This window comes from Balearica regulorum, chromosome 1, assembly GCF_011004875.1.
Source record: "Balearica regulorum gibbericeps isolate bBalReg1 chromosome 1, bBalReg1.pri, whole genome shotgun sequence".
Taxonomy (NCBI): domain Eukaryota; kingdom Metazoa; phylum Chordata; class Aves; order Gruiformes; family Gruidae; genus Balearica; species Balearica regulorum.
The window spans coordinates 198,661,869-198,676,532 of NC_046184.1; positions in this window are offsets into that span (position 1 = coordinate 198,661,869).

Consider the following 14,664-nt stretch of genomic DNA (forward strand, 5'->3'; position numbering starts at 1 on the left):
CATTACTGGAAAGTTAGGTAATCAAACTAAACTAAGGGATGATAGGAAACGGGCTCAGTGAGCGGGCTCATGCAATGATGTGTTAGGTGCAACTCACATGAGACAGATAATCAAAATCATTTCAGCCAGAAGAGTCCCGGGGACATGCTTTTACTTGCTCACTGTCAGGTCAGTTCTCCAGGAACCAGTCAAGGAACCTAAGTTTAGTGTACAGTATGTCAAATGTTTTGTGGAACCAATCGACGCTAAATTCCTTAATAATATCTGTAATGTGACCATCATCGCAGATACAACAAGCAGTGGATCTTTCATATCATGGATCTTGTAGTGTACCAGAGAAGTATCCAGGTGTTGACCATTATTTAGCTCTGGTGAATATAGTTTTAACCATGGAGACTGTATCACAAGCTTATCTCAAGTCTTGATTGCTTGGCTAACTGTGCTAATGCTGTGTGCAACTAAATGTTTAAGTTTGACCCTAGCAGAAAATTCAATGGCAGTCAAGACATTAACATGGTGGAGTGCTGATCCTCAGACAACAGCAACATCACATGCCATTAAATGACATTGGTTAAGACTTTTGACGTTCGATGGTGTTCACCATTATAAGGCAGTCAGGGCTCTTTCATCTGTGGCCAGACTATAGTCCTAACACTGCCCACTGTTAGTGAACTACTATACTGACAAGGTGAAGGGAGAGAGAAGGGAGTGCACTGTACAAGCTGGCATCAGCATAATCTTTTCACATGCTGTTGTGAGCCACCAAAAGTATTTTATATATTATCCCATGTGCTGGTGAGGAATTGGAAATGCCTGTGACCTAGCAACTAGTAAGGTGTTTCAGATAAGGAGTTTTTCTCCTCCACATCTTTGCCATGCACAGCTGCAACCTATGTTTAATGTTATACAGGGAGTTAACCAACAGTAACAGGGGTCTCTTCTAGGTTTAAAATATGTGAAAAATAGGCTTTCAAGAAAAGGAAAAAGAAACCAACAACAGTGGTTCTGAACTACTACACAGCCCTCAACGTGACTCTCCTTGCCTCTCTCTGGCTCTCAAGGCACTGCTTTTATCAGGGTTAGCAACACACTTCTGAGTAGCAGGCTGTATCTTTATCCCTACCCGGGATACCTCCCTATGGAGGAGCTGAACAGAAGAGAGTCTCTACTCCTCTGCCCCCACCCCTCAAAATTCGTACTGGGTTTCCACATCCTACCCTTCATTTCTCAGAAAAATAGGACAAGGAGATTAAGAGCTCTTTACTGACAAGAGTTTGCTTCTCTGCCTTCATAGCTGCTCTTGATAAAAAACAGCTTTCCCACCCTGTTGTTTAGAGATTTTATCCAAGTCTGCGAACCTGAAATCCACCGTGGGGATTCCAGTCCCCTCCCAGCAGCTGTTATTGCAAGAGAGCTTAGAAATTCACCAGAGGGTCTGAAAAACACATCAGCGCTGGGAATCCACAACTAGGATTTCACACCAGAAATAGATGCCGTCTGAACTGCTTTTGCTTTTTCTAGGCATTGCAGTGAAATCACTGACAGGCAACGAGGGAAGAAATCGTTCAGGGGGTTCCTGTGCTTCCTCCGCTTTAAACGTTGCTCTAGGTTTGAGAAGGAGAATTACAATTACCATCAGGGATTCTCAGGGACTGGCTTTATAGCACAACCAAGCACTGAGAACTCACTTCTGCAGATACGGACAAATTGGCTCTGACTACCTTGCCCTTGCTGCAGTAGCACTGCAGCCAACAGAACTACGCATGCAAATGTTGAGACATCAGGCAGACCTCTAGTATTAGGTATCCTGCTTTTTTTAATGGGGGACAGGCTTGTGAAGAAACACATGGCAAAACTGAAGGAAAATTATCTTGCCAAGCCTCGTGTTATGCTATTTGTATAAATCTTGATATGAACAAGCAGAAGGAATTTGCTTGAACTTTCTGGAATTCATACCTTGTATTCTTGTAATCATCTGATCGTTCCAGCTCTGTATCTGGGAACCTGGTTCTGCTGCCCTGCCGAGGGCTGCTAAGGAGAGCTCAGCTACACAGAGCTTGCAAGCTTGCTGCCTTCTTTAGAGGACATGTTTTCTGGTTGTGTCTTCCAGTGGGGTAATGGTGACAACACTGCAAACCTTGTTCCTCAAAAACCTGGAGCAGATTCTCAGCTTAGGTAAACCGTCACAGCAGCACCCCATTGCTAGGGCTCTGACAACTGGTATGAAAAGAAGATAAGCACGTTTGGGTCTTTTATTCCCTCAGATAAAAAACCCTCTTACAGCCCTTCATTGCAAACCCTCAGAATTTGTGGACCATTCCCGGCCGCAGCTTCCACAATTATGGAAAACTATGGAAGTCACCATAGAAGGACAGATGAAAGCAAAGCCCGTGTACACCAAGCATAGGGAAATGAGTAAAAGATCTAAGAACTGATGAAACATTTACAGAGTCACTCAGTGAATTTCTGGAAAAACTGTTTGCAGTCCAGCTGCTCAAAATACTTGACTCGCAATGGTAAAAGTCTGAGGACTGAGTCCTTAGTAAATGTTCTTGAATAATCCTCTCTCTGTAGATTTGACTGTCACTAAGTTTTTCCCACATGCAGATTTTGGTCCAGTAGTCCCCATATTTTATTTATAATTTGAGTCATATGCTGCTTTCATAATTTTTTGTCTAGTCATTTTAAACATCTTTGTACAGTATTCAGACAGCAAGAGTCAATCTTGTAGCTATTATTATATTTGCAATTTCCCTTGGGTGTAAGCAAAGTCTGTATAATGCAGAGTCTATCAAATATTTCAAATTTATTGCATTCCAAAGCTATTAAAAAGTTGAGGCATTAGAGCTGTCTATTAACTTAACAGTGAGAATGAAGATTATTTCTTAGCATTTCTAAAAGGTAAAAATAAATCCGTAAGACACACAAATGCCACACTTGAAAAATAACAGCATACTGGTAACATGCTTGAAAAGAGTCGGTCATTTATAGGGATATTTTACAAGTGGAATGTCTCTTCCGGAACTGAGATTCAAATAACTGCCATTGCTGAAATGACTTGAAATTAGGTGTTTTATAAGGCCAAGGGCACATATTCAAAAAACAGAGCCTAAATTAAGACTGAAAGGCCAGGATTCTCAGACCTGCTCTTTGGTATCTCTTTTTGGGCAATTACATTCAAAAATTCTGAAGATGCCTCATAGGAGTGCTCAGTAAGTGAACTTCAGAAAGTACATACAGAAAATTAGGTCCATTAAGATCTCTTCAATGTCTTTAACTATTTACTTATTTATGTCCTAAGTTAGGATAAGGATTTCAGTGCCTGATTTTAAGCTCCTGTTGTTTTAAATTCCTGGCCTCATCTTTCTGTAGTGAGATTACACTTTCATTAATCTGTGGCTTTTTTTTTCATATGTGAAAATTTAAAATACTTGCTTTACATCACTTCATACCTCCTTAGCCCTTCTGAAAATTATGTCAACCAAGTCTAAATCACTAAAGGTTTCCTATTTCATAGGATATACAAAAATCACTAAAGGTTTCTTATTTCACAGGATATACAGCTATGATCTTTGCTTTAGAGTATTTGGGTAGTCACTGGGGTAGTCCTGCCAGGTTATGGAGAACAGACGTGAGCTGCCAAGAAGGCTGATAAGCATGGTACTTTTTTTATTCATGGTACCTTTTTGTTCACGTAATTCTTTTTAAGCAAACTGAGAAGAAAAGCTGGTGCAGGCAACAAGACAGCAGCAAGCCTGTACGCAATATACACCACAAGGTAAAGAACATCAGTTTTATACTAAATTCTGCCTGTAACTGGCCTTCCAGCCTGACCTTACTAGCAATTCCTTTCACGAGTAGTCCTTAGACAAACTACTTCTGAGTAGAAGGTTGTAAAATGACTTTTTTTTTTTGCGTCTTTTGAACAGCATTTAAGCAGAGAGATCACAGTCTTTACTCCTTCCCCTATTAAACACAAAGCAGTCTGCTTCCTCTTCCCCTCACTTTAGATGGGCAGCACGGGCACAAAGCTTGCAGCTACTGTGCACGCAGGGACTCGTCCTGACTGCGGCTGAATGTGGGTGCTTTTGACCCTCAGGACTTCAGCCACCCTTGGCAGGCTGCAAATGCAAATCCTACTTTTGTCCGCTGGGTAAACATTAGGCAGCAACCTCAAACCTCCCGGAGGGAAGCTTCACACAAGCGGCTCCAGTTTTAAGTGCTCAATGGTATAGAACTGTGTGAGTTTAACCAATTTCCAGTCTTACTCTAAGGCGGAATATAAACAGCTCAACTGAAAGTCAGTTATGCCTAGATCATGACAAAACATGAATTCACACTGAGCTGGAGAAGAACTGTTCCTGACATTGCAATCCTTCTCGTATGTATCCACAAACGCAGGCACCTCTGATAACCCTAATGCTGATATTTAGAACATATGTAACTCCAAAGAATTAATGTCCATTAGGCTGCATTTACAAAAAAGATTGTTCCAGCTTCACTGAGGACCAGACTGGGTATCTATTGACAGAAAAGAAGGGAAAAGCTAAAATTCCTATCTAATGAGGGATACATGCCCCAGTCCACAAAACAAACCATCAGTTTGAACTGACAGGCAAGGATTTCTCTCACATAGCAGAATGCAGTCTCAGGCTCTTCTGAGGACATCTGTTCCCAGTCACCACAGCCTGGTTGGTTCCCATCAGTTCCAGCATTTCAATAGTACTAACTGCTGTCGCGTGGCAATTACTGTCGAGTCTGCAGAAATCCATCCAATATCTTTTTGCTGACAGCATAAGCTGTAAGATTGCAACGTCATGTGAGCTGTTTTCACATCTTGTCTTCTGGGTTTTGTTTCTTCCCTCTGATTTCTTATAATTATGGAAAGTTTCTTACCCTTCTCTGCTTCTCTACCTTTTCAGGAAGGTGCAGTCAAGTCAATTCAGTCATCTTTGATTTCATCTACAGCTCTCAGTATGGAGCTATCTCATCAGCTCCACTTTCCACCACAGCCTTGCCTTTCATCTTAGTCATGCTTTGGTGTGGCTGTTTGATGACTGGTGCAAGAAATACTCATTCATGTATGGAGTCCTCAAGCTCTTAATCACTAAGCATTTAGAGCAGAAATTCTAGTATTTTGCTCTTAATAATACCCAGTGACCTTGCACTGGCTATTACTACATTTCATATTGTTCCTACCCTTCTACTAAAAGTTCATTTTGTTCTTCTCATGTAACAATCTGATCCTCTTCTATTTTTCTTATCAAATTTGTCATCCTCAAACTATGAGATTCCTCAAAGAATTACATGTGTAAAACAGACACTAAATGAACATGGTACCTAGAGCAAGACCCTGATCTTCGTACCAGCTGTGGCCCCTGTGCCATAACCTCTTTGTCAAAGCTACCTTCAGCACCAATGGCTCTGCATTGTAGCATACACAACCCCTGAAATGCCAGAAGGAGTTAATGTATCATCCTTCTCCTCCCCTTCCTGATGTGAACATTCCCAGCTGCGGAGCTGCTACAGCAGAGCCTGGTGAACAGTTGACTTACTCCATCCTGCCGATGCTGTGCCACATCCACACAGAGACCATCCCTTTGTGCAAAAAGCTCGGTAGGAATGCTCAAACCTCAAACTCTTTCTTCAATTAAGCTTTTCAAAGTCAAGCAATATTTCCCAGGCCTTTTGGATTTTCTTTTTTTCTATTTGTGTGAGAATTATTCTCAGTGTTTCCTAGGTGGCAATGCACCTTCAGGAAATAAATATTTTATGGTATCCTGGTTCTCTGGAATACTGCTTTTGTATTCTTGTTTAACCCCTTTGCTAGTTTCAGTACAGCCAACACTCTTTAACAGACAGTAAGTCAGTGGAAGTCCTTGGGAAAAACAGAAACTCTGCTTAAGCTTAAAGAGTGTACACAAAAGCTAGCAGCACCTTTTGGCATTAAAAATCTCCACAGTACAAATACAGCTAATGTGATCACAAAACAACAGGGTGCATTAACATATATCTGTAAATAAAATACGATCTATGTTAGAGATTTTGTTAAGAGGGTTGGGAGACTGAGGTTCAGAGGAGACTAATGTCAGCAAAAGGAAAAGAAAAAGGCTATTTTTTGTTGGGTTTTGTTTGTTTGTTTTTGAACAGGCCTTTTACTGAGCTCTTTCTGACATGAAAACCCTGATCCAGAAGCCTCCCAAGTACAAACCTCACCCAGAATTCAGCAGAAATTCTGTGGATGCAGAACTCAACAGGATGACATCTGGTACACAGCGTACAGTGGCAAGTGCTCATATAGGCAAGTAAACAACAGCATCTACTTCTCTAGCAGTAATTTAGAGATTTGTAAGCAAAACTGCAGTGCTAGGTTATAAAGGCGTACTGTTAAGTCATGGAAAAATCTAAAAAGAGGACACTCTTTCCTCTCAACTGAAGCTTTGGCCTGAGGTTCTAGCCTTCACTGCAGCTTGCACAACACATAGTAGATACAGAGAAAGGCAAACAGAACTCCTCCTTCTCTTTCTCTCATCATCATAACACTTTTGATCACATTATTAGACATTTTTCAGGGTGCTAATTCAATGCCCACTGGCAGTTCTGCTCTTTCCTCTTCAAGTACATTTTAATGGTATCTCATCTGAAATTCAAGTCTGGTAAATATAATAAATTTGATTGTAACTTAGATTCCCTAGTTATTAAATTAGCTTCTTTTCAGAAAGAGTGCTGAATCTAAAGGAGAAAAAGCTGTAAATTATACCTGACAGCTTTAATGCTCTTATAACTATTTTAATAAAAGATGTTGTGATTCATCATAGATAATATGTCTTGCAAAAAAAATTTGGGTGAGCTGACAAAATAATGCTAACAGCTTTGCAAAACTACTTACAATTTAAAATAATTTAGGTGGTGGGGAAAATGTGGCTCAGTCTGGAGCCTACAAAGTATTCCAAAGTACATTACATTTTCTCTTGCAGAATCTGTTTTTGTGTGAAACAACAGCAGTAATTTCTACTTTCATAACTGCCAAGGTAATATCAAGTATGGAGAAACCAGGCAAGATACGTTTTGGGAGTAGACATCTTACCATTTTTCTGATTTGCTGGAATGAAGGATGTGGTTGACAGTAAACCCTTACTTTGTATTCATAAGCCTAACACATAATATTATTACCTATGTGACAATAGGGTTATGTATTGTACAGTATCCATATTAGAACTCCAGGATTCATAGAGGAAGGCATGGCAGACGACTTCAATGACACATTAAAGGACTCAGAAAAAACAGTGGAAATGTAAAGTACAAATAATTATATTCTTGTCCTTTGGCCCAGAACTGAATCACCTGAATCTGTTTATGGATGTCCTGGAATTACTTACAGCACATCTAAGGGGAGCAACTTTTTATTTATGTCAATTAGATAGAAAGCTTGAGATTAAAAAAACCTCAACTGTGTCTAGCAACAAAAAAACATAATTAATATTATAATCTTCATACTTCAAGATTTAAATTAAGAAAATAAACTAAGGGCTAGACTCTATCATCCAGAATTTTCCCATTCCATTTTCATACGGGAAGAAATCTTTAAAGATCCATTTTGTATCATTTGCACATCTATGTACGGATTTCATAGAATCACAGAAATTTAGGGCTGGAGCGATCTCAAGAGATCACTTTCTCAAACTACAGCACCGGGGTAGAATGAAATATGTCAAGAACAGTCCCAAGAGATAATTACTTATTTTGTCCAGAAAACAAATTCCCATGAAGGGTATTCCGCAGCCTTTCTACATAGCTTGTTCCACTGCTTCCCTACATTCATAATGAAAAGGAGTTTTCTAACCTGGAAATTAAACTGATTCTCCTTGCTTTTCCCTAAATGGCCACTGAAGAACAACTGATCACTGCTCTTCTTAGAAAAGTCTTTTCCATACTGGGAGATGTCAGCACTTCCCTCCTCTATTTTCCACTGTTTAAACCAAATTGCAGTTTTTCCTCGTCTTACACTGTTGCACTTCACTGAACTCACTTCTATTGATTTATATTTTTTAAAGTTTAATGTCCCAAACTGCATACAGTGAACCAGTTCAGGCCTCTGGAAAGCATCACATCTAGGCTTCCTTTCCTACGAAAGGTTGGACCAGATAATCTTTCAAAGTCCCTTCCAACCTGAGCTGTTCTATCATTTGTAGCGGAGCATTCAATCTGTCTCCTTGACAGTACATACCATACATGAGAACTGGCTTTAGGTCACATGATTGCATTTATGGATCTCATTTAGTTTCTAAACTTCTTCAGATCTTCGCAGCCTTCCTGTTCCATCTGAGTTTGTCTGTTTTGCTTTTGTGCAATTGATTCCTCCATCAGCGTAAGAACCTGTATTTATTGCACTTGATGATTTTCAGCCATGTCTGCAACTGTCCCCAAATTCCTAAAGCCTACATGAAATGTCACCTCAAATTGACTGTAAGCCCTTAGTAACCACTTTTCCAACACAGTATTTTTTGATCAGTTGCCCTCATCCATCCTTACTTTCTAGTGATTTCATCTAGGCCGTACTTCTTTAGTTACTTATAAAAAAAAAAAAAAAAAACAGGGAACTGAGTCAGAAGCCTTACTAAAATCTACGCAAGTCATTCTTCCTGCTTCATCTGTATCTACTGAGCAATATATTGAACAAGAAAATTAGTTTGGTTTGATATTATGTGTTCTTGACAGAGGCATGTCAGCAAGTTTTTATCACCTTATCATGTTCTAGGCCTTTAGAAACTGCTTATTTAATAATTTGTTCCAGAATCCATGGGTGGAAGTTAGTTAGGCTACCTGGCTACCTTGGGTTCTCTTCCATCTTTTTTTTCTAAAAGCTATTACGTTTTCCTTTTCAGTCTACTGTCTCCTCTGTCCTCAGTGAGTTTTCAAAGATACCTGAAATACCTGGAAATGATTCAGTGCTTACTTGGGCTAGCTCCTGAATTACTTCAGAAGGTAGACACAGGAAATGTGAATGTATCTTACCCAAGTATCTTCTCTTTCTTAACAAATATTTTGTTCAATATCCAGACAGCAGTAACCTTTCTTCTGAATTTTGAAGACTATCTGATGTTGGAGAAGTGTTAGAAACTTTGGCTTGTCTGCATGATATCCATAATATTTACTACATGTGGACATCCAGATTAGCCAGATCTGTAGTATAGTGGCTAATGAATAAGTTTACACCTTTGAAAAAAGGTACTAAAGGAAATGCTAACTAATTAAAATGTTTAACATAATCCTGAAGAGGCAATTGCAACCTATGATTTTTTTTTAATGCTACTATGTAATGATCTGGAGTTTTGTTAGTTTGGGGTCAAAACGTAATTCAGATCATGACAGGATGACACCATTTTTGCAGAAATGAGAGAAAAATGGAATCTAAAACCCCTTCTGCAGGACATCATTCACTATTTGTTCTGGCTAAGCTATTTCTAAGGCTAGGGGAAAAACAAAGACAATGAATAAGGTGGGTTAAATTTTAGGCTATCGAGTGTATGTAGAAGTACAAAAGGTAAGTTCTGGACGGAAGTCCAGAATAGTTTTGCCAGTGACTTCAAGCAGATTAAAATCTTAGAGATTGTCTCAGAGTCTTATGGAATATAAGAAACTTTTAACTTGTGTCATTTAGAAGCCAAGGAACTAGAATAAGGTGCACTAAATAAGGCGTAAAGTTAATGGCAGAGGTTCCCACCATGCTTTAGTCATTGTTTTCTTACATTTTCTTGTTACTTGCTTTTAGCAGACCATAATCTGTCCTGTCTCTTCATAATGTAAGTTACAACAAATTAGAATCAGTGGAGCTACAGCTAGGAAAATTTAAAAAATACGTGTAAGGTGGATGTAAGACAGTAGATGAGTAGTAGTGCAAGACAGACACAGACATCCTTGGATTTAAAATCAAACATGGACCCCAAAAGTTCAGTAATGCAGAAATTTTATTTTTTTTTAATCTGCAATAATCAACTGGAAACCATCCAAATAATGCAATATTTGCAGAAAATATGTCACAAATAGCTTTTGCCTGCAGGGATTATTTCCAGCTCTGTCACCGCCTTGCTTTAAGATCTTATGCAAGTCATTTCAGCCTACTGTGCTTCATGGTACCAAAAGAAGGCAATCAACCTCCAGTGACCCTCCAGAGATGCTGTAATACCTAGTTCTTGATGAGGTACCCTAACCCTTCAGAGTAGCAGAGTCCCTTGTTGCTCTCCCTTAAGGGAGTCTGCTACCACCCCAACCACCAGTGGTAGTTGAGTTTCTGGTGATCAGCAAGTAAACCTATTTGCTGAATACACACAATATGACTTATTATAAAATAAAGATTATATTAAAAGAGATTAAGGAGCAGAGTAGACTAAAAAGAGGAGAAAAGAACAGAGACAGAATGCATGGGTGTTAAGTCATTTAAATCCTACTTAGTCTGTAACACCAACTGCTAACCTACAATTTATTCAATATAAAAATTCAATACTTATCCCTCAAACTTGCCTTCCACTTTGTCCATCCAGGTCTGGTAAGAGTAGTGGGCTCTTTTGGGTTCTGGGATGTTATCAGGTGTAACAGACAGCTGCCATGGGAAGATTTGGGGTAAGATCACACCACGGACGGTCCCTGGTTTCCAGCAGGTGGCCTACAGGCTCTGCTCAGTCCTCCTGGAGCTTCTCAGGGCCTATGGAGTGGGAGGCTCCAGGCTGACCTCAAGTCCTGTGAGTCAAAATGGCAGTCTCTCCTGCTGCTGTGGAGAACAATAAACAGCTTGCTTTCATCAGTTGTCCTCTCCCTACTCAGAGAGCCCCACCTAGCTAAGCTTAGGGGCAGCCTAGCATGGTAAGCCTAGCGCTCCTAAGTGCCTTCAACTACCACAGCAAGTACGCAGGTAGCCTCTGCAACACTGGACCATCTGCCTTTGTGAGCTCTCTCTGATCTCCCTCTGTAGCGGATGATAGGAGTGAGGTCTGAACTGGCAGAGGATATGCATACTTTTCATACAAGGCAAGACACAAAAGAGACATAAATTCCAGTGTTCTCAAATACAGTTGTTCATAAGCCTAGTAACAAGTTAGTACTTTGGTAGAGTATCACAACTTCTCACATGCGACAGCAATAAGATATTCTTCGCTCAGCTGCACCTTGAAGTAACATATTCGTGCTTCCACCTGTCACCAGGGTGGCACCCCATAATCAAACCGCGTCCAAGTATCTCCTCTGTTGCCAACCCCAACAGCATACATGCCCAACAAGTTTGATATGGAGATCTGCAAGAGTTCATTTTCAAGAATCTCTGCTGCAACAGCAAGCTGTAAATAAAAGCAGCTTACAGTGTAGATATTTACCGCTGAACTAAAATCATCTCGGTTCCCCTTACAGCCAGGAAGAGTGACATGGCTGTTTCTTTGGTTGAGATTCATCTGAGCCACTTTAAAAATCTATCTTAGGATGAGATGAATCATGATGCAGAGATGCATACTTCTTCCCATTGAGCATAAGGCAATTAATTCAGGTGCAGACACCTCTGTGTAGACATTTATTTTTAGCCAGACGAATCCTAGCCATGTCTTACATACCTTTGCTATTCTGCACAAACTTCTGTTGCACATGGTTTAGTCTCACCAGCCCCCTTTCCTCAGAAATTAAGTTACAGCTGATTTGTTGCAGATCCTGACTAATACTGTATGGGTACATCTTTTGTGCTACATAAAAGAGAGAGCGGGACTGAGCTCAGGGACCAGAACCAGCACCATACAGGTGTCCTGGCTGTGCTCTGGGCTGCTCCAACTAAACCTCTCCACCACAGACCAGATACAGAGAGGCCACCCCTAAGCTGTGTGAACATGAATGCCACGTGAACAGGAGACCCCCTAAGCCTTGTGAACGCGAGCCAGTCTCTGTATCTTGACTTTCTGCTCTTGGTATAGCTTATGCCTCCTTGGACACATGCAATTCAGATAGTGCAGAGTGCCAACTCCCTCGAGTTCCCTCAAGACTCTTCCCTTTCCTAGAGGAGGGTCCTGTAACGGACTGGAAATCCTCTCTGGGTACTCAGCCAACAACTCCTGCCTGAATGCTGCCAGGTGGGGACCGCTCCCCAAAGAGCAGCTTTATCCACAGTTTCTTTGGGGATTTTTATTAGTGCTATTATTACTATGCCTTGGTGAGCGGCTCCAACAGTCCCTTTTGATGTAGCTACACACTAAGGAACTCCCCACTAGCAAATACACCAAGACTGCCCAATATTTACACAAATAGTATAGATATTTTTCAACTCTGTAAGAGCCAAATGCAGACATCTGTGGAAACAGAAAGACTCGGCTGACCACGATGAACTTCATATTAGGACTTTCAACTTTTTTGTGAAAGGATTGCAGAACCTTTTATAGTGAAGGTATGTGTCTACCACACACTCATGCTATTAGCTTAGATCAGACCCTATACTAATTTTAGTTACTAAACAACTAAACACACGTATTTGGAAAATAATCGTGCCTTCCCCTGCTTATACAAAAATAGGTGCAATCAAAGATCATAAATGGTATTCTGAGCAGAAGAAGTAAACGCTACTTAAAATAATGGAATACATTACAGAAAACAGTAATTTAGAGTTTTAGAATTCCTTTCTTTTTCAAAGAAATAATTATATACACTTCACCATCTTCAGTGGTATTAAAGATGTTATAATTTAGGATAACATTCATTAATAAATCACAGTATTACTACAAAGTGTTATTAATAGTAGCTTTAGACAGCGGTCTGGGAAAAGAAAGAAGAAAGAAGGTATACGATGCTTCTTCTACTTCAATATTTCCAGAAAACATGTATTTAAAAAATATTTTACAGGTTAAAATACTGATAATTCTACATTTGTTTCTTTAGTGATACTGTGAAGTAATGTCTTGGCCATCTTTATTGTATTTTTTGAACTACATAACAATAATTATTTAAAATTATATAAGTCACATTGCATTTAAAAATATATAGAGTCTGAGTCCCTAATAAATCCTTCTGGTTTTTCAAGTAATACAGATAAAATTAACTTTGCTAATCTTGACTTGTTTTATTGTACCCTTATGTACAATTTCTATCCCTCTCTCCTTTTAAGTACAAAATCTATACAGTGGAAAGTGTTAGGCAACCTTAACTATAGTTATTGCTGCCAACTCTTCCTATAAAACTTAAAAAAACCCAAACTGAAATACTGGTATAATTAAAATTGATGACAATGCTCACACTGATTTCAGAGAAAGAACGAAAAGAGAAGAAATGGTCCCTGAAATAAAGTAAGGCCCCCACAATAAAATTTATATTTACATGGGAAGTGCTAGTAATAAGATTTCAGGAAATCCTAAATTAATGTATTATAGATGAAATACATATATAAATGTATATATTCATGTATGTATATAAAGATATAGGTAAAAACTCAAAATGATAGGATTTCATTTAGATATGGGTCTATCTTTTTAATCAGTGCTGGTAATACTACAGAAGAATGTTTGGAAGGGAGGAAAAATGAAGTGTAACTTATTCAGCTGGAGCCATGAGGAAAATATTAACCACTAAAGCACATAATGTAATTCCATTACTTAAAATGTTTTCAGGGGACCGTGGGACCTCTATTATTGTTGCAAAAGTGCCATGGGATCTTATCATTGAAAGATAAAACAGCAGTTGAACCACAGTTCTCATCTAATAGCAAGCAAGTCCCCAGTTTTCACAGATTTATATATACAGTTAATTTTATGCAGTAGTAGTCTTGCTTCAGACCACAAAACTTTTCAAAATGCTTGAAATTAGGCATAATATATGTAACTCTTCACAGAATTGAGACCTACAGCCTAACTTGGAGAGCCATAACGAATATACTTTTGAAAATCAAAGAAATGCACGTTCCTTAACAAGAGTATCAGTTTTGACCTATATTTTTAAACTCACATAAAAGCAGTATTTCAACAGTCTGCGTACCATTTATTTTATGAATGAAATATTTATCACACAAAGGTCACTGCTAACTTAGAAAGTGTATTTTAAAATCTTTCTAATTACATTACTAGTATCTTTAATTCTCAATTATTTTTTTTAAATAAGAATTTTGCTTTCAACTTTTTTTTCCTCTGATTTTTCAACTTGATTGAAAAAAGTAACTCTTCTGAAGTTTGAGAGAACTTGTTACATATGCCAGCAAGGTGTTTTTCAGCTAACTGCATAGGTACAGTGTGGGAATACAGTTAGTGTGTCAGAAAGGTCAATATAAATTAATGCTATGAGAGGTATTTGGGGATGCATATCTTAGATAAATTTTAATTCTTTTCCTTTTAAATGGACTCTATCATGATAAGCTTTCAAGTAACTTTAGCAAGTTGAAAATATTTGACGATAAGCTATATTTATGGCCTAGGTCCTAAATGCAAAGATTGCTGTGAACTCTTATTTATGAGCTGAATGGTGTTATCTAGCCACAAAGCATTCACATTTATTTTCAGTCTTACTAGTGGATGAATGTTGACTGTCTGGTAATTAGTTCCATTTCCATCATCTCCAAAGCCTATAAAATAACTGGACTTTCTATAAACTAACAGCACATTGTCATCTTAAGGCTTCTTCATCAGAGGAAGGTATTATTTCAGCTTCCTTGAA